The sequence below is a fragment of the Atta colombica genome, unplaced genomic scaffold (genome assembly GCF_001594045.1).
Source record: "Atta colombica isolate Treedump-2 unplaced genomic scaffold, Acol1.0 scaffold125, whole genome shotgun sequence".
NCBI lineage: Eukaryota > Metazoa > Arthropoda > Insecta > Hymenoptera > Formicidae > Atta > Atta colombica.
Window position 1 is genome coordinate 480614 of NW_017259212.1, and position 22948 is coordinate 503561.

At 31.1% G+C, this 22948-nt stretch overlaps 1 protein-coding gene across 1 annotated transcript in view; it reads right to left on the reverse strand.

Moving 5' to 3' along the window:
- The window catches only part of LOC108694793 (potassium/sodium hyperpolarization-activated cyclic nucleotide-gated channel 2), a 90954-nt gene extending 70129 nt beyond the window's left edge, over positions 1 to 20825 (reverse strand). Inside the window, exons 1-2 of the mRNA XM_018204455.1 lie at positions 20102 to 20825; positions 3024 to 3400 (exon numbers count right to left, since the gene is read on the reverse strand). The gene's annotated coding sequence lies outside the window, so the exon portion shown is untranslated. The remainder of the gene's footprint in view (positions 1 to 3023; positions 3401 to 20101) is intronic.
- Between the last annotated feature and the right edge of the window lie 2123 nt (positions 20826 to 22948).

Genomic DNA, 22948 nt, shown 5'->3' on the forward strand with positions numbered 1-22948 from the left:
AATCAGTGCTGGTGCAATCTTTTAAAAAATCTTTTTAAAATTTTGGGAATATAAATATCACGCTAATTTAAATTTTATTTATTAAAGTAATACATGTACACTGTTAAAAAAATAGAAATTTACTTCGTTACATATAATGGAAACAAATTTCAAAAAGGTTATTGACACTTTAAATATTTTTAACGAAAAAATATTTAATATTGTCAATGAAAATGAAGTCATAAGTAACTTAAATTTAATGTTTACATTAAATTTCATGTAAATCTATATAAAATTTAATGAAAAATGTATTAAACTTCATAAAATTTTATGAAAACATTAAATTTCATGTACATGTATCCAAATATATTTTTTAATTGCAGATACATTAAATTTAATTTATTGCCATAAAATTGAATTTAATTTATGTAACTTAAAAATATATTAAATTTAATGATATTTTTAACAGTGTATAGATAATACATAGTATAAATCAGTGTTGGAATTTACTAGCTTGCACATTTTGGTTTGGTTTTTTATTTCACTGCCTCTTACTTCACTAATCCGTGCACAGCTTAAATGCCGCAGGGGCAGGAACCAAGCTGAAAATCGGCAAAATGTACAAAATCCCAGCACTGATTTATATCATGTATATCTATATATGTATTACTTTAATAAATAAAATTTAAATTAGCGTGGTATTTATATTTTCAGAATTTTAAAAAGATTAAAATTTTCTGTTTTTTATGTGACATTTTAGAAACATTTTATTTATTATTATTATTTAGAGAAAAAAACTTTATATATAACTTATCACATTGTAGTTTTTATTAAAAATATTCAGATTTATATATCGTATTTACAGATTTTTGTAAAGTAATATAGATATATATATTCTGTGTTGTAAAAGTTCAAGTCTGAAATGATTTAACAACTTAAATTTGTGCTACTGTGACATGAAATTCGAAATTATAGGTTAAAATCATATCTTTTTACTTACGTACTTTTCGATGAAGTTATTTACATAAGAAAATATTGTCAGGGAAAACTACAAATTGATTGAGGTTTATATTATATTATTTTAATGAACGCACTTGGATTCAGAAAGAGGCTATATTTGTGCGAAATGTCAGATGTTTATTATATTCCAGTATATCATCATAGGATATTTCCAATTTCCATGAAAGATCTACTGCGTTTGAACGCGATACATATTATATGATGCATTTAAATCTGAAAAACGAGATGCTTATAAAGGATTATATTCTTTGATGACACAATGTTGACACAATGTTGTTTGTATTCATAAAATCGTGTAAACGTTGTTAAAAATTTCATTTCTAATAATATTGTCTGTTGTTCAATAATATGTTTTCCTATTTTAAACAATTTTATCTCGAAACAACTTTGAACTTTGGTAATCATTTCTCATGAAACATATCGTGTTGCATTACACGTACGAACTGTTCTGCAATATTTCTATTCTCTTTTTTTCTCTTTCTTTCAGGATCGCGACGTTTTACATATTGCACAATTTTTGTTTCTATTATTTCTAATATTATTTGTATAGTAATCTCGTTTCTTATTTCAATTATTTCTCCATAAAACAAATCTTTTTTAAATCATCATTAGTTACATCGTGCACATTTTGTCAATAAATGCATCACATTGCTCACATTTTCACATTGTACTCGATGGATAACATACTCGTTACACACGTGTATAAGCACGTATCACAGATCCTATCAATGATTTATGACATTTCACCGTAAACATTACAATGCGACAATTGCACTCGATTCGAGATTTAACTTGACATTTATGAGCGTTTTGATTCGATTTAGTACTTGACACGATAGATAAAGAATAAATATATTGACAATCCCGAATAATTGAAAATTTAGTATATAATTTCAGTCCAGTATCACTTTCGTATCATGAGCAGTGATTAACATAACGTGGACGTTACAGATGTTTCACGAGAGAGCTGGTATTTATCACGTACTTATATCAAATTTTACTTTTCCCCTTAAATTGCAGCAGACTTTATACATATTTGAGAATTTTTTTTAAATTGTGTGTGAATTAATCTTTGTTAACCTTACGTCTAGTCTATTCGCTGTTTCTAACTGAACTACTTACTACCTTTTCAACAGTTTTTAAAACAAAAGCTTAATATGGTTACAACACTAGCGGCACCTAAGTTCGCCAATCGCGGTAAATTTGAATAAACATAAGTCGCACAAACTACTTAATAAAATAAAAAGTTTAGAAATAAAATCTTCTATTTTAACAAAGAGTAACGCTCGATATTACGGTACGATAACGGCAATGCAATCATACGGTTCATCCTCATCGTTAGAATTGTATCACTTTATTACGGCGAATTTCATTAAAGTCGTAATTTTTATTCGCTTTTTTATATTCCTCCGAGAAGTTTGTAAAGATCGTAAGCTCAATTGGAATTTGTAACGATCGTGCTTACGTCTTGCATTTTACGCAAATCTCCATGAAATATTTCTGCATATTTCAGATAAACCGATCGTTTATTTAAATATAATGTTTGTACGACATCGATATTTATAGATTGGTGATAAATAACGAATGATGAAATTTTTATCAAGACTTTTACAAAAAAATACAGAAGCAATATAAATAAATACGTTTGCATTGAATATTATATTTAAATGTGAATTCTCTTAGGATTTCGTGAAATGCAGTATTATTGCATTCTGTCACGCTACATGAAAGTTACAATCTATGTATCACCATAATTAATTAAATTACCTAACTTTGAAATGATTGTCATATTTACATTTTATGAAAATGAATTGTTTAATCAATTGAAGTAATTCGCAAATTTTAATTACGAGCAATCATATATGAATTGTTAACAATGTATGATGGTAACATAAATAAATATTCTCAATGCGTATTTTATTTCAACATTTTTCAGTGTACTCGAAAAACAATCAGAATTGCTGCATTTACGAATATTTGATCAAAGAGTAGATCTCTCTCATTATTGATTCAGCGACGTTTACCTGTGTCGCCCAGGAAATCGGTGATGAGCAGGGTCTCGTCGTCTAAAGCAGTGACGAGACTGTCCGTGCACGTGTTGGTGTTCTCGATGCTGATTTTGATGCTGTCATCTTTGTTGAGCCGTGGATGATTGTTCGCGGCGGGGTTGTTACCGGCGTGGCAGTTGTTGTTGCCGACCTGCTGGCCGAGCTGGTGATGGGGAGAGCGCACGGATTCGGTGCTGCTGGTGTGTAAACTCACTCCCGTGGTCGCTCTTCCGTTCACCAGCCGTAGGCTTGGTGCCCGACGACCACCGCCGCCTCCACCACCGCCACCGGAGCTGGTCACAGAACGACCGCCACCGCCGCCGCCGCCGCCGCCACCGCCGCCCTCGCCCTCCCTGTAACAAATTGTACATTACATAAATGTTCTCTTTTCTCTATCTCTCACTGCAAACACAAGTACTATACTCTGGATAGAGTTCACGAATTTTCATGAAAGTTACTTCGTCTTTTTTTAATTATACAGTATAGGATGAAGCGATTTTTTTATCTCCTGTTATACTCTTGTTATACTTGTGTTTTCGGAAAGAACATAAAAAATTATGAATTTTGAACAAAAAAATTTTAAGATGAATATCTATTTCTGTTAAAAAAATTGTAAAAAATGGTTTTTTATTTTTTTATTTTATTTCAAATAACGATTGGTTTATTATAATCATATTAAAATTGTTACTGAGAAGACAGCGAAAGCAAACGCAAAGAAGTGGCACATGCTATTATCGAATCTCGTAAGAGACTGAGACTTGAAGTAAAAAAAGATTTTCAACAATAAATCATAATTATTTTTAAGAAATAATTGTTATGAACCATAATAAATCGATCGTTAATTGAAATAAAATAAAAAATGAAAGAAAGGACTTTTTCGATTTTTTTAACTGAAATAAATATTTTAAAATTTCCATGTGTGTCTCATCAAAATTCATCATTTTTTATACCTTTTCCAAAAATATATGTACAACAGAGGGTAAAAAAATCGTTCTCTCTTCTACAGGATTTTTAGGAGTTCGGAGGTTTGCGGAGAATTTATAACAAAGAATTATTTTCTTTAATAGTCTCTCTTGAGACTTCCACGAGCACTTTCTGTACAGAAATTACATATATGAGTTATCTCCAAATCGCGTGGCATTTTAAGAACGGATTTAGATACGGAGATAACCCGCGAAATGCATAATTTCTGTATTATACTTTTCTTTATTTAAAATTTGATTGCATTATATAATCTTTTTGTAAATTTTAAAAGAGAAGGCTACAAATATATAGCAGAAGTAATGTTTTTTTAAAGAAATGAAAGCTATCACAGAAAAATTAGAGCAACAACGCGACACGTCGCAATATCGTGTGAAGTGGTTTTCACTATCCGCGCATATTATTATGGAAATATTCGCTGCGACATTTCGTTGTGTAGTACAGCGATTCAACACAATAGATACCGCGACGCATACTTTTTATATTTTCCAAGAGATCTCACAAGAATATATTAAAATATGAAATTTTGCAAAACTAAGTTTCAAAATCTAAATAAAAGAATATTTGTAATTTCAAGGTTTTAATTATTTACTCATTTTACTTAAGATCAATCTATTCACGAATTGCATTTCTTATCGAATATGCTGTATATGATGAAATCTTCTAATGTTATTTATTAAGTTATTAAATAAAGATAATATTTGGTGAAGTTCAATAATTTTTCATTTTGAAGAAGTAAGAAACATTCTAACGAGATTTTTCTACAAAATATTACACATATATCTCCAAAATAGACGGGAGAAAGTTAAAAAGATATGGTCAATTACGCGTGACGCCGATCGCCGTTGGTATCGACAGCTCGTTCGACGTGACACTTGATACAGTAATACTGATAATGTGTTTTCTCGTCGTCATGATGTAGTATATTTAGTTCACCGCGAAATATCTCTTCGGTGCAAAATCGTGAACAGTAATAAATATTTTCTCTCGCATACGGTTGTGTGAAAGCACTGTACATCAACGAAGGATTTTCACTATTGGCACGCAAGCCGACGCTGTTCGTTCTTGTTGCATACTAACAAATATCGATATCGTAAATTTAAACGCGCGAGCATGACTGCAGCGAAAGTGCAATGTTATCGCACTCTCACGCTTTACGCACATGACACAAATCAAATTTGTTCACATGCCTCGAGGTCAAATTGTATTATCGAAATTGTTAGGAACCACAGCTGATGGGCACAGCAAGCAATCTACGTCAGTGTAACTTCGTCAATTCCTATCACGTCCCGTAAGGTATACAAAATCAATCGATTATTAAACAGTCATTGCTAGATCGATCATCTTTACTTGCTCAATATTATTTTGAAACGTTTTAGAATATTGGACATATAAAAATTTAGTTATTTCTTAAAATAATCTTAAAAGCTATAAAATGATTCTACGATTAATAGATTGACGCTTTGTCTTCTATCTCTCTATAATCTTTCTATAAACTGATTATTAAACTGATATTTTTTGCATAAAATTGAAGTCTTTTAAATAATAATTGGATAAATATTTACACAAACACACATATATACACATATTTAGATATTTTTTCTTTGACTTTATTTTTTTTCTTACTTTTCTAAAATTATCTTAAAAATGAAAATTAAAAATCACGAAAGTGAAACATAATAGTTAAAATAAATTTTGCAAATTTTTTAACTTTATTAATAAGTAATTACATTCTAATTGTTAGCGAATTATATCTTATCGTTTTATAAATGTATAATATATTATTTACGCATTGGAAATTCGTATAGGCATTTTGCTTATATTTAATTTCACAAAAATTTATTTTTTTATAAAATAAATTAATTCAAATTAAACGAAATGTCAAAACAGAAAGCCATTCATAATGACGCACTGAAAATAAATCGAGGTAAAATTTCATTACTTATTGACAGTTCTGACAGATACATTGATAAATTACTTTTATCACAATTATAAAATATCGCGATATGCTTCTATAGCACAAATTTTATCAAGAGCTCATTTTGTATTTCTTCAAGTAATAATTGAAAATAACGCAATTTCCGCACATCTATGTTACATCAATGGAATTCCATCCGTGCGCTATACACATTTGGCGGAAGAAAAACAAATTGTCGGAAATTTTATCGCGTCGATCTAAAATGCGACAAAGTACGTTCGCATATTAAATCACGTAGCGCGTTCGTAATAATTGCGCGTCAACGTGACAGGCAAATAAACCAGGCGTCAAGAAAGACATTGGAAGAGACACGTAAAAATAGCGGATGCGGTACATCAGGCTCTTCTTGCGCGCAGTTCGCCTTCGTAAGGTAGATGCTTTTCTTTCGAAAAGATATGAAAGAATAGCAATAGATGAGAGAAGACCAAGGCGAAGAATCCTTTATTTCTCGATACATAAAACGGAAAAGCGAAGAGATAGAAACAGAGATAAGGTAGGAAATACGAGAAAGTATGGAAAATAAAAAAAATATAGAAAGGATGAGATGGAAATGCACAGGATTCTATTAATATCTAGGAAGCAGTAATTATCTAGCAACAAACTGCAGATGTCATATTATTATTCGTTTTAAAATTATATTATGCTTACATGAGTCTTAAGTTCTCTTACAAGACAGTGTGATAAAAAAAAAATCACAATTATATCGATTAAAAATTTATATGCGAAGAGATTTTATTTAAATTATATTTTTGATATTATCTTTTAAACGTATATAATTTTAAACATTTATTTAAAAAATACTATACGATTGATTGAAAATATTTTTTTATTGAATTCTATAAAATATCTTCTTTTTCATTTTTTTTTACAAAATTATATATAAAAATTTTAAATTATAAATTAAATTATACATTGGATTTTTTCCTTTTCTCTCTGCCTGTCTCTTTGATTAGAATTAGCTCTATTATTCTATATTATTTTATTATTTTAGTAATGCTGAATTAATTAATATTCTTTATTTAAATTACAATAGAGAGATGTAGTTTTTGGTGCAACAACAACGAATTGTAGCTGAAGGCACAAATGCGCGTTTATATATATATATATGTGTGTCCAGCTTTCATAGAGTGAAATGTAAAATCTTGTCTAGAGAAAGCCGCGATGGCATTGTATGTTCCACTCAATAAGTATATGTGTGCGTATGTGTTCGAACTAACCTCTAGTTAACACTGGAATCTATTTTAAGAAACCTCCCCGCCGGGCAATGCGGTCGACCGCGGCAAAAAGCATTCGAGTCGAGATGTATGCGCCTCTCGAAAAGACTGTTGGTAGAAAAAGAGTGTCAAGGTTCGTTTTCGATTACTAAAGGCTTTCTCAATTTGGCAAATGGTACGACGAGTCGCGGGAACGACCTGACTCGACTGTCTTTGACAAAGAAAAATCGACGGATTTTTGCCTTGGATGGGCAGGATGTAACGGACTTTACAATGCTAGCTGTTTTTAATTTTTACTAATCTATATAATATTTACTTATAATATTTCAATGATATTTTCGATTGCCCTTATTTGACTTTTAATTCTTTTAGTTCTATCATTTTGTCATCCTCCTTGCGAAATTAAATTATCGATAATTATATTTTATTTTTAACAAGGAGAGATGTACTTGATTTTTTTCATAAAATTTTTTTGCAATACTAGACGAAAAATATTTCTAAAACAAAGAATATTCTTTAACGGCTCAAAATGTTATATTATATTATAAGTAAATATTACAATGGTAGAACGACAGTTTTTCATTCAAAGGAAATCGGGAAAGTTGTTATTTGTGATAATCAGAAAGAAAGGAAATTATATATTCCGTATTATATACATCGTATGATATAGATTTTTTGTCTTATGCTATTTGCTTTACATATAATTGTGCCTTCATTTCTCGACCTCAATTTATCACGTTCTATCGAAAGGCGAATCAAATTGAACATAAATCAATATTGACGCCGCATCTTGCTGGCGCAGACGAAGTTCGTAATATGCAGTAGAATTGTCTAATCGCGAAAATATACCTAATTAAGATAGCTCATAGTTATAAATATTCCGGTAATCAATACAGTGACTGTATTCGCATTAACAACTACAATTCGGTGAAATTTTCCAAAAAAACGCGATTAAAATAGAATATATAATTTTTTATGTTATGTGAATTACATGCTTGGTGAATAATAATCAGATAAATTAAGTTAAGATAGCGTTTTTATCGTGATCAGAATGTTATGTACATAATTGATATAATCAAATGTGACAAAAAAATATATTGATACAATTTCAATAAGATAATTGTATTTTTTATGTCGTTCACTGTTTCCACGTATTTCTAGAGTTTGTGATTATTATATTTACTTTTGAAATAAACGATTTTTTAATAGAAGCGTTACAATTAAATGAAAATTAAAATACAATAATTACAAAACTTTCGATTTATAATATTGATAACGAGATTGATAATTAATTGGAATCTGTTCCATGAAATTAGATTTGGCACAATATTTCAATGTATAATCTGAAATTTTATATTAGGGGAACATTTGTTAATTCACTTACGCATGCAATTCACTAAAGCACGTTTTGCTTTGAATTAAATATATAATTATAGCTTCCGATTATGATTATTCGTCATTGTACATGTAAGCATGTAAGCGATTAATTGAATACAAACAATGTGCTACCTAGCGAGAAAAGCTAATCTTTCCTTCCAAATTACTGTTTAAAATGTATATTGAATATATATTTCGTTGCAATGAAATAGATATTATAGTTGATTTATAGTTGTTTTCATTGCAATTTTATGAGTAATGTTCATGATTATGATTTTCTATCATTTATGATTATATTTATTAATTCAAATTTGATAATGCATTAAACAAGAAACTAGTCTTATCTTCACTATTCGCTCGTGTTAAAAATATATACATAATCCATGCTTTATTGTAAAGATTGCAGTTTTTTTACATAATAATTACTATATCTTAATAACGAATATCTTAATAACGAATATCTTTTTAATCTTTTGCTAATCGCGTCTCTTACATTTTATGACTTGCATTTACAATGTATTATAAAATGAATTATGAAATTTACTTTAATTTCTTAGCGACAAAAAATATATCGTGCAAAATAATGCATAAAGAATCCTTAATCTTTAGGTATTGCATTATAGAAACAACACACTTGGATATGGCCTAATCCAATTTGATTGTTTATAATTTTAACAAAAATTAACATATTCCCATATAAAATCGTCAATCCATATAAAGTTGTCATCAAGTTACAACGAAACTAATACTTAGTCAACGCTACGACTGACGATAAAGATTCTGTCAATTAATATTGGGTTATCACTGGCAAATGACTGGCTGACAAATGATGGCCTATGTTCTGTCAGCCAGCACTGAGCCATCACTGGCAAATAACTAGCTAAAATGACTGGACCAGTAATTTGTCAGTACTGCGTCAGTATTTGAACTATGATAATCAGTACTGGCTGATTGTAAAATCCTATATGGATCGTAAAGAATTTTATCTCAATCGAACCGCCAAACATTAAGGAACATAAAGATATCAAGCAAATATATGTACGTTTATTAATAAAGAAGTTATAGGCAATGAAAGAAATTGGAAAAAGAAAGTGTATGCTGTACCGAAAGTGACGTAAAGAATTAAATACCGGATATTAAATCTGATGGATTTCGAGAATTTTAAAAACTTTCATGAATTTGATGCCTTGATTTCTCTTCGAGTAGAGTTGCAAGAGCAGCAGTAACTTTTTAATATTCATTAAGAATTTAGATATTTAATCTTTGAGTTAAGAACATTACATACTGTACACAATCTACTTTAACTAACGATGAAGTTTTGTTATTTAGATACATACCGAAAGTTTGCCCTTTTTGTGTTCATGCAATTTTTATTGTAAATACTAAAAAGCTTTTACTATTTCTCGTTTCCGACGAACAGAATGTTCTGTCCTTTTTATAGATTTCCGACTTTCTGCCATTTCGGTGCGCAATGCTCATATATTTATTCGACGCGGGGGTCAATGCAATTCTGGCATTCCAGCACTCTGCAACGTGAATTTGAGCGTTCGTCTCGGCATCGCGTAACAATAGAGTTTCATGGTCCAGCGAAAAACTATTATCGTTTTACTGTTATTATCGTGTCACTGTCGTAACGATCATCGATGTACGTAGAGTGCCGCCAATTGTTCATACTTTCTCTTAAATTAAATGGACATTACACGAATAGCCAAAGAGAATTAATTTTACACGGAGAGAATTTGTATCTTCATATTTCTGTAATTTCATAATTTAACTAAATAACAATTGAAATTATTCACATGAGATAATATTTTAGAACGTTCAAAAATACACCATTTTTCCTGGATGCGGTCAGTAGATATTCATATTCAGTCACTCGAGATTGCATATCTACAGACCGTGCAAAAATGTCATGTCGTCGGTGATAACTTTTAATTGCTTCCCATTCGAAAACTATAAAATTCCGGAAGCAGGAGGAGTGTCAACAAAGATTTTATTTATGTTTTTAATTTTACATGCTATGCTTTATACTCTGTTGATGTTATTTGTTATTAAGAAAAATATGAAAAGAACTATTTTGTTTGAATTTATGTATATCATTACAATAACGATACAAAAAATTGTCATTCTTGAGTTGCTTGCAAAAAAGGGGAAATATAAAACATAACAAGGACATACATACTTTTATGCAACATATATTTATTGTTCTAATACTTCAAATTGTAATTACTTCAAAATTGCATTTTAAAATTAATATTACCGAAATATAATAATATTCAAAATATTCAAATTTATTTTTTGAAAAATTTTGTTTTTTGAGTTGTTCTTATTGTATCAAATGAGCGATGTATATACAATGTTTTACATATTGTAAATGTGACATATCTTCTCATAATTAGCTTTATATTATAACCCATATTCATAGTCAAGTCTTATATTTAAAGCTTCTTTAAATTCTTCAGATGCTCTACGAATTATTTTATTGACTACTTAGCATCTAAAGATAAATGTAAGGAAGTTTTCAATATATAATAAGGTCTGATTATGAATGCGGACATTGGACTTTTAGCTTTTTCTTAACTTCCTCCCGTCTCATATCTTTTCATTCTCTTTTCCTTTCTTCTCTGAATATCCGTTTTTAATGACGGATATCTTATCAAAATGAAATACATAATTTATTTGTAATCTTGGTCAATGTATACTCGCAATGCACTTGAGATTTGATTTTTCTTCGCGTAAAGCAAGTTGGGCTTGAAAGCTGGAGGTAACGAGTTGAAATAAACAGAACGCCTTTCACATAGCTCGGAAATATGCCCGCTGCGACTCCTCTGGCAATTTATAACTGCGAATTTACGCCGCTGGGACGTACGAGCTCCTCGTCATACCGCATTAAACGTTCCGCATATTAAATGCTCCGCCGCTTATAAGTAACACAATATGACCCCAAGTGGCATTACTTGGAGAGAAAAAACATTTTACGTATAATGCAATCTTTCTTCCGTCTTTGAAATAGTTCTGTAGAAACAGGATAGTGGCAGAACTTTTCGCACAAAATAATTAAAAATTTAATTTTATGACGTTGAATGTTGAAAATGATTGATAAAGAAAAGAACCGAATTAACTAAAATTTTAAAAAACTTTTAAAATTTTTATACAATACGTATTTTCGAGTAAAATAATTAAAAAGTTGGATGAAGTTCTCCGAAAAGCTCGGATCTTCTCTTCATGGAAAAGTTACATATTTTATAATGTGTTTATAACAAAAATATGCAGAACTGAGTTAGCATTTTAAACTGCTACTTGTTCAATTTTCATTCAGTTTCATTTTTAACTCGTCTTCGAGTGTATGTATCTGTACACGTTAGAGAGCACGTTTTGCCACCACATATTCAGCACACATATTGTCATCATATTCATGCACATTCAGTAAAGGTACAACAATGGAATGATTACGTTTGGTTAAGATGCATATGTTGCTTCACATACCGGTCTCGTATATGCGAGACGCTTACTTCGGAATTTAGAATATGTCAGAAATCAACATTAAAACATCAAACAGGGCAATTCAAAAACAAGAGTGACGTCATCGCGCTACGTAACACTGACATTAAAATAATGTTCAAACTTGCCACGTCTGCATCATTTTCATATGAAAGTGGAACATCAAATATTATAACCAGAAACCTATAACCAGAAAATTACGCACATCCTAATTAATCAAATATGATAATTATCGCAAAACGATTACATCGCAATCTGTTACATCGCAATTAAAGCTCGGTTCTATAAATGTAGTGCTTTGTTATTTTCAAATTCCATATGATATAATGCGCAAGCAGGTAGAAGAATACTTGAAAACCAATTTAATGGTCCTATTGATATTGAAATACTTTTAGATCGATTTTCATAATGGGCTCGGAAATTGATTTTGGATATTGAAAATATATTATATCTGCCCTACTCAGCGAATGCCTGACATATTTTTCGCTGGTGATAAATGTAACATCATATTTTGCATATTTGTTGATCATGCGTATCAAATTGAGATCAAAGGATTATAACATAATGATGACGCAATATTTTCGTTATAAATTCGTGGTATTGCGCTCGTTTTAAGCTCCAAGTTTGTCTTATAGCGAGCTGGCGCGCAATTTACTCCCCGTACAATCCCTGAAGGCTTACTTTCTCGATTGCTAGGAAAAAAGCGAGCTCACTGACCCATTTACTTGCGCAGGCCGATTCATTTGGATTAGCAGTACCTAGTTATACGCTTCATATAACCCGATTCTTATGCCGGCTTATCAGTCTTAACGCATTTGCACTACTTGCATCACCGGCACGTTACAGTAAAAATGTGTAGCTTGTTCACTAATAATTAAAGAACATGTAATAATTAAAGTAAATTAATTTTCATGTTGATTTAATATTGATTGAATTAAAACGGACAAGAGAGATGAGAAATATAGTCTAACAAAATTATTAATCATTTTTTAGATTGAAATAGAGATGTGTGTGTGTGTGTGTGTGTGTGTGTTGTGTGTGTGTGTGTGAGTGAGAGAGAGAGCGAGAGTTGGTATAAAAAATATATAATTATATATTTTAATATATATGATATATTATATTAAAAATAAAATCAAAAGTTAAAGTTTAAATCTTTATTAAAAACAACTGTGTTATATTATTAAAGTTTATGAAAATTTTGTTTGATTGATAATAAGAACAATTTATTACCGTAAATACGTTAATGTATTCAATCTTTGAAAGAATACATATTCATTAATCTCTACGGTCGACATAACCGAGGTTCGATCCCCCGTATTTTGCAGAATTTTCAATATATACGCAACTACGATTCATTAACTCGGTGTTAAATGTCATTGCGTAGGTTTGACATTAAATTCAGCTACTACAGAGTTTGATCAACAATATATTTGCACATTTCATATTTAGAGTTATCTAAAATTGGATACTCGTAGTTGGTTGCTATTACGAATGTTCATTTTATGTGATAAATCGACAATTTTTGTGTGCGATTTATTTTAATCCGTAGTCGGGCACAAGGGATTGATTATGGAAACGGATTTTTAACGTCTCTCGACCTTGCCCGAATTTCGTTTGACGGATGATCCCTCGATGAGATGCTTTTTCACAAAAACACAATATTTCCGGCTCTTATAAATGTATATAAATACACTGAATTTATCTTGCCGATTTCGTGATGATGTTATATTTAAGATTTACGATGAAGATTCGCAATAACATAAAATAGAATGAATAGCATTTTCTTGGTTCAATATTTCGATATAAAGAGTAGTAAGCAAAATAATTAATTGTAATTTCTAATCATGATATTTATTCTTATCTTGTACATTTTTTGTTACTCAAATTTATTTCGTTAGAGTAAAACGATTTCTTACAAATAATATCAATATTGATCATGACATAAATGGGCATAATGGGAGCCTTCCCTTAAATCTTAAAGAACAAAAATAATTTATAGAGTATGCTTAATGAGTATTCGCAAGAAATTAATTTTAGAAAGAAAGAAAGAATTAAAGATGAAAGTTATAAGAAAGATTTTCTGAGAGAATCTCTCTCTCTCTCTCTCTCTCTCTTTCTCTCTCTCTCTCTCTCTCCAAGATGGAATTTAAGTTTTTTCAGTTTGAGGAATCATTTTACAATTTTAAGAGAAACATAAAGTTAATTAATAAATTAAATATGTATGATTTTGTTGATTCATTTAGAAATTAATTAAAACTAATAATATAAAACTAAACAATAAACGTCCAATAGTCCATATTCGACTACTTTCTCTCTCTCTCTCTGCCTCAGGTTAAAAAAATCTCAATTCTAATTAGATCCTCGTTAAATAACATCCTGGCCATATTAGCATATATAGTGTATAGGACATATAAATCAGACTCGATTTAATGAGTACATTAGGATTATTATGCCGAGCCTAAATTTGCGTTAATTACTCTCGTAGATATTCAAATATCGTGCGCATGGATATATGAATAATTAACTGAAGAAGTTCTATCTACAAATCTTCTCAATGATATTCACGAAACGGACAATTCGTTTGCCGCGTCTATTCGTCTCAATATAAGCCGCGTTGTGCCCGCGCGAACCAGACAATCAAGAAAATGGCTTAGAATTTTGTGGAATTTCCTATATATATACTATACTATAGGAATGCGTCGCATGAGAGTTTCGAATGCGATATAGCCTTTACTCCACGGCGCGAGATGTATTATATCCAGAGCTTTTTATCCAGCAGATCAGCGATGCAAGCGCGATCTCAATTAATCGCCGTGACTCGCGAGCTTCGAAATGGTATTATACCGCCAATCGCGCGTCACGTTATTCTCCGCAAAGCGCGTATCATATACACGTTCTATTTTATTGAGCATTTAATTGAGTTTTCTTTCCATTTTATCTCCTGTTTAACCGACATTGTGATATGCGGGATCGCATTAGCGCTTTTATTATTGTACGTTAATCAACGATATGCGAAACGATTGCCAATTTACATTATCGAAGAAGTTTCGCGATAATATTCATACTACACTTTAAAAAATATTGATGCAAATTTAAAATTCTTGATACCTGATATCAACATCATCATGTATGGATTTGAAATTTATAGCAATAAATCCACATATTGATATTGACACTAGCATGATGAAAATTACTGTACAATAGTTTATGTTAAATATCGATATTTCTTAGAATGTACACATATTTCTGCGTTAAAGTAATATATTAATTTTTCTCATAAATTATAACCCAATAAATACTTATATGATAATAATATTATTGTACTAATGCATTATTTAAAAAGATTATCATACGAAAATTTGTCATATAATCATGTTTATGTAATAGTTTTATATACTATGTCGTTCTGTTGTAAATATTCAGGATATTAAGAAAACATAATTACAATGCGCATTAGCGATCACACTTGTAATCAGAAATAAAGAATATGAATGTACAGATATTATATTAGTGAGTTAAAAATATGTGGAGAGATCAAAAGCGATATTTTTTATATATTTTAATAGAATTGCGAATTTTTAACAAATATAACAAATTAAATCGTTAAATGATAGATTGTTTAAATATCAATTTATCCTTTCGGTCGAAATTCTTTCTTTTTTTCGAATCAATGAGTAGTTTATTATATAAGTAGCACATTATGAAGTTTTTTTGCTTCATTATGCAAACATATATTATGAATGATTAACAATGTCTATATCAATATCATCAATCATTAATTAATTACGCATAACATTATGTAAATATGCTATCAATATATTTCTCTTTCACTATATGGGCACTTCAATTTACTTACATTTTATAGATAATGATCAGAAAATTTAATAAATGCTATTTGACATTCGGTAATTCTTTAGTAATAAAGAAAACAATGACATGAAAATATCTGTTATAGAATATTATTTATGCTATAGACTCGTCTGTTACAGAATATTTTTCATGCGATATAATATTTTAAAACGTCCAGAAATACATTTTTATCTTTTGAACGCGGTCAGTAGATATGTATACAATCTAAATCTGTATCGGAGAGTCGAATGTATCGAATGTTATAGAATATTATTTTATTTCTATTTTTAATTTTCATGTCCTCTTCATCAACGGAAATTTAATATTTATTAAAAGCAGCGAGTAGAACATTAAACGTATTTTGCAAAAATCACTTTTATTATTAGTTACTTGTATATATGTGATCTTGCTGGTAACATCATTATTACAAAGTAGATTTCTACTGGGTATTCATTTATCATTGGTGATAATAGAACAAAGCGAAATCTCCAATCGAAAATAACCTTCTTTTTCAATTAAATTATCTGTGTGGGCATCATGAATACCTCTGGGAAATACTTTGCGAAAATACTAGTCTCATCGGTGCCAGCACATGTAAGTCCTGTACTTAGACTTAATCATCAAATGTAAGTCCAGCCATACGATCTTTCAAAATTAATCGTATCGAAAATAAATAATCTATAATTAATTTTACACACACAAACATACACAGCTTATTGGAATTATTCTAAAATACATATAAAAATATTATTTATTCTGTGCCTATATGTATCAAGCTGAATTGATTCAGCAATAATTTTATTTTATTCTAATGAAAAAGTTCGAGTGTTCATTGCAATTAAAATTACATTTTCTTCTTCGTAAAAAAAGAAATTATTTCATTTTATGATGTAGAAATATCTAAACGTGGAAAAGTAATATTTATTTTTAAGGAACGGGAGTATATAACTATGTTATGAAACAATTAAGATCGCAAATTTGTACGAAGCGTTTCCGACGAAATGTTAAAAATTGGATTGCGAAGTTTCCGCGAATCTTTCAGTCGAAAAATGGAGTGTACTCTGATTTTTATACAGCTGCCAATCCACTTTCATCGATTAAACTCCGAGATATTCGTTAAACTTATGTCTCTTATTTTAATTCCACGTTGATATTCACTACAGATCTTCCTGCTATTTCTCGGATTTGGTCGGAAAGGACATATTGGATAGTACACGCATACGATGAAGATATTTGAATGTGTCTGAATACGAGTCGGTCCTAATGTCAGAGCTAATTAAAAGTGAACATTCCAGCAAGTAGCTTTTAGCGGAGTATTTCTTGCTATTTTTAATCAACCAATGTGTAACCCTGTAAAATTGTCGTATCTCTTTTAATTATCATCAACCATAATTAATCGTATCATAGATTTATTAACGATAAGAATTTCACTAGCCTTTATCACCTAATACATGGATGTTGATTTTATCTTACGATGTTATGGTAACTAACATTTTGTATGGTAATTACTTTTTGTACAAGCGTTGTCGTAGAGTCAAGATTTTCTACGTTCCCGAAGTAATTATATTTTCCCGTGCTTCATTATCACATTATACTTTCGATATTTATGTTTTCCTGCTGCCAATCTACTTTTTTAACGCTTCTCTTTTTTTTAGAAAGAAATGTCTTTTGGAATAAAACTTTTGGGTTCAACAAATATTACACATGTTACATTAGAATAATCACAACGAATATTTTTGTGTGACCATGAAAGAGAAGAAATACAATATTGACTGATAATAAAATTTTTAAATCGTAGATTGCACCATCCGGAAGATTAACCAGTAGTGCGTTAATCAGCTTAAACTACGTTATCTTATCATTAATAATGATTTTGCTTGCATCGCAGTTACATCGGCACGATAGAATCAATATTTGCAAAATGGATTAAGTCTGGGAAATATTTATCGTATGAATCTAAAAGCGATTTTCCTAGAGGTATTTAATTTTTTTACTCGTTTTACGTTAACACTTCGCTACAACATCATATAATGCAGAAATAAATCAATTAATAATGATAGGAAATTATATCTTTTTAAAAAATTCTGCAAAATAAATAAAAAAATATAACAGAAACATAGTTATTTTAGATAAAAATATAATATATAAAAGTTAATTTCAGAAAATTTTAATTGTGTCGAATTGAAGTGATATTCGTCGTTAATTAATTGTCATTTGATACAATATTAATAATATAATTTATTGCAACAGCAAAAGGTAAGGCATCACCAAGATTTCTACGAATTTGCCTGTTTATAAAATAAGATACGACATATAATAAGATAAAGTAAAATAATAAATTTCCATATTTATGAAAAAAAAAATGTAATTTATAATCCTCCGTAAAATAGAGTACAAGGAGAATTCGAATATAAGGAATATTTCTGAGAAATAATTATACAATGAATGATCGTTAGTCATTTTGTTATGCCACATACCTAACGAGTATGACACAGATAATTAATGAGAAAAAAATGCATCAGATGCACACACACACACACTGCTCTACGAAATATATTATCGTATTAAAACGATTTTTTATTCTTTACAATTTTGCTTACATTACGAACTAACTTTAAATTTATTCGATAGCTTTTTTTTCGAAAAACTGAGCAATGTTATTGAATATATTATATAAAATGTTGAATATATTAGAATTTTAAGATTACGAATTTTCTCAAATATCAAATGTATATACGAACTTTTTTATTGCGACGCAAACTTACCAATAAAGACGTGAAATAACCTCGTATAATAGTAAATCGATAGGAACGATGGACATCTTTCAAACCGATACTCAGAGATCCTTTTCGTGTTTACATCATTTGATCCTGGCACGAATCAACCGGCAGTCTTATGATTGATTCGTTTACCAATGATTGCGTGAACGGATGCGAGACGGAACGGTATCGCGTACTTCCAGTCGCTTGATGTATAAACCATATTAATTGTATTAAATTCGTCCGAGAATTCGAGCGAGAAGGTCGGTCGGACGTCGTTTAGGCGGCTACAAATATTTTGCTACGCGTTCGTGCCAAGGAAAAAAGTTCGAGCAACAAAACCTGTTATTTAGAAACATTCATCGAAATCCGTCGGCGACGATCTGTGCACAGGTTTGAGCACGCGTGTCAAAATGATCGTACGATAACCAGACAAAAGAGGCATGAAGTGGTACTGGGTAATTTTCTGTCACCGTAAAACAATTGCTGTAAACATATTTACGGTATGCAGATTATTGAGTGCCATAGTCGTTTCCTTATCCGAATATTCGCCGTCACGGAGAATATCGGAGTTTTCTCTGTAAAGCTACACGATAGTCTCATACCAACCATATCGACATTTTCCTGTGATTTTAGAAATATTTTGTGAACACAATCGGAAATATCTCTGTCATTTCGTGACACATTTCCTATAAATTTCAGATCATCCCTATTACATGTATCGAAAATAAAATTGAACTCAATCATTATTTATGAACATCTAACGTATGAAGTCAGTAAATTGATTCTAATTTTATTTTGATCGGACTGTTTTATGTATCAACGCTGATTTTAACGTGTTCTCGCTCGTCGAGATATGGTATTATTGTTTCACAATGTTTCCTAAAAAAAGCAATTTCTGTTGCTTTAATGGACGATTGACGTTTTCACATTTTTACTAGGAATTCAGGGGAGCTCAAGAAAGCTATTTGAAAAGCAAGGCCATGATGTACTTCGAGCGGTCGGAAAACTCCGTGGAAATACTCGTGCATTTGATTTTACTCGCGTTGAAACCCAGAAAAGCCACGCACAAACCTCATAGATTCGATAGAGAACTCTTTGGAAATCGGAAAATCCTACTGAATATCGACGAGCGAGCCGCGGTAGTCACCCTTATAAGGAGCTTTCTGTTCTTTCTTCTGAACCGAAAGAAAATCTCGCTTTAAAGGGTTGCTTCAATCAATCGGGAAAAAAGTCTTCGCTTTGTTATATCGTTCGAAATTCACATTCCTATAAAGCCTTCACTCAATAAAGTCCATTTCACACTTGATTTATTCAAAGCTATATCCGCGTTCGTCATCGAAATTGGAAATTGCGAACAACATGAGAGCGAGTGCGAGGAATGCCAGTACTTACTGTGCTAATCGTAGATCGATCTAACGCACGTCGTCAAGAGGAATTTGAAATCGCGTTCTCAGTTTTTTTCCTCTTCCGGCTCGTTCAGTATTGTCGCGAACTACAAATCGGATAATTTTTCGTTTGCTCTACGCTCGATTGATTCAAGCGTTATGCGCGACTTTTCACGTCGGTTGCACATTCACAACGGTGGTAGCGATTTATCACCCTAAAAATCCTCGTTCTTCAATGATCCTCTTCAACAGACGTCCACCGAACTCGCGAGTTTGAATAGAAAGAACGGATTCGTCTGATAATGCAATCAAACGACGCGAAATGTGCATGTATGTTTTAAATTCCTGCTCTCGAGCGATAGCTGGATAGTTAGATAATTAATTCTAGGTTGGATGACTGGATAATTAACTCTAGACAAAATGACTGTATAATTAACTCTAGACTGATAATTAATTCTAGATTGAATGATCCCTGATTGACACTTCGTGTGGTCCCGCGCGAGCACAATTTAATCGTAGGTAGGAACGTCAAAAACTGTTCGCCGTTCGCGAAATTCGGTGCTTGTACATTAGCAGCACGTATAATATCAGCTGCCGCTGCCGGCTGATTCGAGTCGGGAGTCGGGAACGCGTGCACGTGTTGACGGTCGATCGTCGGACTGTCGCCGGAGCGAGCGGCGGCGAACAGCTGATCGGTGGTGGGTCGAGAGCGAATCGACCGACCTGCCCGACTCCTGCGAACCGACTAAACGCGCTCTCTCGTCGCCGACTCTCGTCGCGCGGCCCGCAGCCTCCGGCTCGGCTGTGACGCCTTCTTGCCGGTTGGGATGTTCCGGACGAAATCACTATCGCTGATAGTGCGACATTCCCGGAATCGACGCCGGGATATGGCATACGTGTCATAGGCGATATTTTGGCGCGCACGTGCTGGATCACGGAAAGGCAGACGGCCGAGGCAGACTGATCATCCGGCGGCTGTGACTTGCACCAACTATTATGCACTTCCACTGCAATTCGACGAACTGAACTGGGCTGGTCTGACTAAATGCATGACTCGAGTAGCTCTTCGCGGCGCTGAAATCTTTCTCTCTCTTTATATATATATATGTATATCCATATCTTTCTCTCTCTTCATCTTTTTCTCTTACTTTTCTATATGTAGCCTCGCAGAACAGCCGATGTTCGAATTGAGTTAGGACAAGAGGAAGAGCGAGAGAGAAGATACAAGACGCAGGGGCATAAGGGGAAGGAGAGAAAGTAAGAGGGACAAATGGATGTAAAGAAGAGACGAATTTTCTTTTGACTCTTTGACTTTCTTGCAGCATGCATTTCCTTCACGGAACATGTTTTGATCATTCCAGGTGCATTATTAAACTAGTTCTTCTTTGGTAGTATGTTTCATGCTAATCCGGAATTGTGAGTCAGGTTTCTTGAATATTATTCTTGAGTATTTTTTTCAAGTATTAGTAAATAAACAGAGCGAGAATTTTTTCTGATTTTTTAATTTACGCATGTATTTTTACTTATGCATTTTCTGTTTAAATTTTGTTTATTTTATCAAATATTATCAATTGTTTCATAAAACGCAAGTTACACTTTAAGGATGTAATCTCTCAAGTATATAAGGATATAATCCCTCTGCAAAAAGTGATTGAAATTGGAAATTTATTTATTTTTTGTATAAAATGAATGTTAGATACATATGAAACGATTCAAAATAAGATCTATATTTATAATATTTAACAATACAATTTTATAGTTTAAATGAAAACTTTTTTATTTTATTTTAATTATTTTTAAAAAACATGTTTACTTTTTGTTGAAATAATTTTTGATCCAAATTCTAAGTTATCACTAAATTTTTTTTATTATATATACTTTCAAATATAATATATGTAGGTACATGGAAAGAGCAATTTTGCTGGGAGAAGCTAAATATACGTGAAAATAATTTTGTTGAACCATCAAAATAATTTTATATAAATTTCAAGCATGATAAGAAACGCTGCAAAAAGTTTTGACATTTTAATGATCAATATAAATGTTCCATATAATAATTTTAAAGGTCTAACAAATTATTTTCAAATCTACAATATATTTATATATCTAAATTTTTTAATTTTTCAGCGCAAAATTGTTCTTCCCGCGTTCATAATTTTTTTCATTTTGTTAACAAATAAACAAATTATGTGTAACACATCCTTAAAGATTTATATAAAATAAATAAAAATGTATATATACTAAAAAAAAATAAAAGATGTTGAAGACGCATAGAAGTACAAATATAATAGAAGTAAAATTCGTGAACATTGCAAATAAAATAGATCGAGAGAATATTCATACATATCGCGATTTAATTCTTGATTATTGTGCATCTATCAATAAAGATTTTTTCTATAATAACCTTGTGTTTTATTTTTTGTTAGAATATATGGCACTGTATGTATAATATATTGCCACTTTAAGAAAATGACGTCCTGTGGTGACGAAGTTTAGTGTCGAAGAAATCATTTAGCATCGTACCTCGTCAAATATGAAAACGCGGATTTTCAAGGATAATACGTGAAATTGGAGCTGTGCGAAGGATTTTCCAAGGAGGATTATCACGAGTAACTCGTGCGTGCTGTTGACCCGAATAATTTGTTCGTTCTTGTTTCGCCCCGTTTAAATTTATAAATTGTATGAACACTCGATACTTCAAGAGTCTCTATCAATTTAGACAGAGTTTCAATTTATATATTTCTAGTGCATTATGCAATTACAATATCATATATATACTTGAGTTTTTTAACAATCGCTTACAAATGATGTTATCTTTTTTTATATATATATATATATATATATATACACATAT